A 2,741-nucleotide genomic window follows, 5' to 3' on the forward strand; every position below is an offset into this window, starting at 1 on the left:
AAAATAAAATAAAATAAAACCCCAAAACTAGCTGAGTGTGGTGGTGCACACCTATAGTCCCAGATACTTAGGAGGCTGAAGAAGGAATATCACTTGAGCTCGGGAGTTAGAGGGTGCAGTGAGCTATGACTGTGCCACTACACTTTAGCCTGGGCCACAGAGCAAGAGCCTGTCTATAAATAAATAAAGTATTTGTACTGTTGAAGAAATGGAAGCTTGGGGTGAGCTTAATTAGCCTTTGCGTTAAATGATGCTGCAGTGAAGCATGGAAAAATTGGAGAGCTAAATCCTACATTTAGGCCAGGCACAATGGCTCATGCCTGTAATCCTAGCACTCTGGGAGGCTGAGGCTGGTGGATTGATTGAGCTCAAGAGTTCAAGATCAGCCTGAGTAAAAGCGAGACCCCGTCTCTAAAAATAGCTGGGCATTCTGGTGCATTCTGGTGCACAGATGTAGTTCCAGCTACTCAGGAGACTAAGGCAAGAGGATTGCTTGAGTCCAAGAGTTTGAGCTGCTGTGAGGTATGACACCATGGCATCTATCAGAGGTGATGAAGTAGGACTGTCTCAAAAAAAAAAAAGAAAGAAAGAAAGAAAAATTTTACATTTAAGTTCTAGCTGATTCCATCCTTGAGTGACTATGGCATAAGAACTTTTTTTTTTTTTGAAGTTTTTGGGCAGGGCTGAGTTTGAACCTACCACCTCTGGGTATGGGGCTGGCGCCCTGCTCCTTTGAGCCACAGGTGCCACCCTGGAATAAGGACTTTTAATCTACCAACTAGATTCCAGTGTACTGACACCATGTTCCATATTCTTTCCATATCACCATGCTGCCTCTCTGTTAAACCAGATATTAACTCGGAAGCAATAATGGGGGACAGAAAGATCAAAGGTGAGAAAGAATTCATTAAATGAACAGACTGGTATACAGCTAAGAAAAAAAAACCACCTAGAGGTTAAGTATGGAATTAAACCTAGTAGCCACCTCCTTCTTTTCCACTCCAGGTTAAGCTCCTCCCACAATCTAAACAATACTAGCAGCTCAGATAGCCTGGTCCGTGTCTGATTTCCCAACTTCACTTCCTAACAAATTTTCTCTGTTTCTATTTGGTGCACTGAGCAAAGACCACAGCTTGTTCCCTGGGCTAGAAATAGTGTTACCCCTAGCCTCAGAAACCAGAATATGAAATGTGTTCACCCCACAGTTCCACTGGGGACTTCAGTACCTCACACCCTGAAAAGTCTCCCAGCCCTGTCATTATTGATTACTCTATCATCTGCATTCTCATTCTAAAACAAACTCCCACTCAGGCACCGTTGCACCTTTCCCCAAAAACCCTCCCTACTGAGTCCTCCAGGACCAAAGTTCTGTAGTCAATAAACTCCCCCAAACCTTGGCCTGTTCAGTAAACCCTCCCTCTACTTCCTTCTGTGGCTAAGAAGGAGCCATGCCTTAGAATACCACTTCCCTTTCAGCCCTCTGTGGTGGTGACTGCTCATCCTCTCACACCCCACACCCTTCCAGGACAGGATAGGGGATGGGAAGAAAAGTGGTGATATATTTGTCTTCAGTGCCCCAAACCTTGACTCCATTTTTTTTTTTTTTTGAGACTCACTGTGCTGCCTTCAGTGGAGTGCTGTCACATCACAGCTCACAGTAACCTCAAACTCTTGCCTCAGTCTCCCAAGTAGCTGGGACTACAATCATCACAACGCCCATCTATTTTTAGAGACAGGGTCTCACTCTTGCTGAGGCTGGTCTCCGACCCATGAGCTCAGGAATCCACCCGCCTCGGCCTCCCAGAGTGCTAGGATTACAGGCGTGAGCCACCATGCCCACTATGCCCAGCCCAAGCCTGACTTGTTTGTTTGTTTAGACAGAGTTTCACTGTGTTGCCCTCAGTAGAGTGCGTGGCATCCCAGCTCACAGCAACCTCAAACTCTGGTCTCAGCCTCCCTAGTTGCTGGGACTACAGACATTCATCACAACGTCTGGCTATTTTTAGAGATGGGGTCTCGCTCTGGCTCAGGCAATCCACCTGCCTGGACCTCCCAGAGTGCTAGGACTGTGGGATGTTAGCCACAGCACCTGGCCAGACTCCTCACTTTCTTATTAAAACCACTTGCCATCTGATCAAACCACCACAGAGCCTCCCTTGGTGTTGTAATTAACTTAACTCCTGATGTTTATGTCTCAGTCCAGGCCTGGCGCCCCTGATACTGTCAGTCCTGGAGGGCAAGGCTCAGGCCTTGTTCAGGTGTTCAGGTTTGTGTCTCTGTTGCCTACCAACCTACCCAGCATCAAATGCCTTTTGGGGGAAATTTACAAAATGAATGAATGAGCAAGTGGATGTATAAATGGCAGAACCTAGAAGTAGTCCAGTGGGGAGGATCCTGGGTAAAATGCCAGCTTCTCTAGAGCACTGACTTCTGAATCACATGGTCCTGGGTTCAAATCCTGGTTCCACAATGCATGAGCTACAAGTACTTCAGGCATGTCCCATCACCTACTACTCAGGGATTTCTTTTGACAATCTCACTATATATTGTCCTCAGTACAGTGCTGTGACATTATATCTCACAGCAACCTCAAACTCCTGGGCTTAAGTCCAACCACTGTAAGTGGCACCTGTGGCTCAGTGGGTAGGGTGCCAGCCCCATATAGGAGGGTGGCGGGTTCAAACCCGGCCCCAACCAAACTGCAACAAAAAAATAGCTGGGCTTTGTGGTAGGCACCTGTA

The sequence above is a fragment of the Otolemur garnettii genome, unplaced genomic scaffold (assembly GCF_000181295.1).
Source record: "Otolemur garnettii isolate 467f Iridium unplaced genomic scaffold, OtoGar3 scaffold00025, whole genome shotgun sequence".
NCBI lineage: Eukaryota > Metazoa > Chordata > Mammalia > Primates > Galagidae > Otolemur > Otolemur garnettii.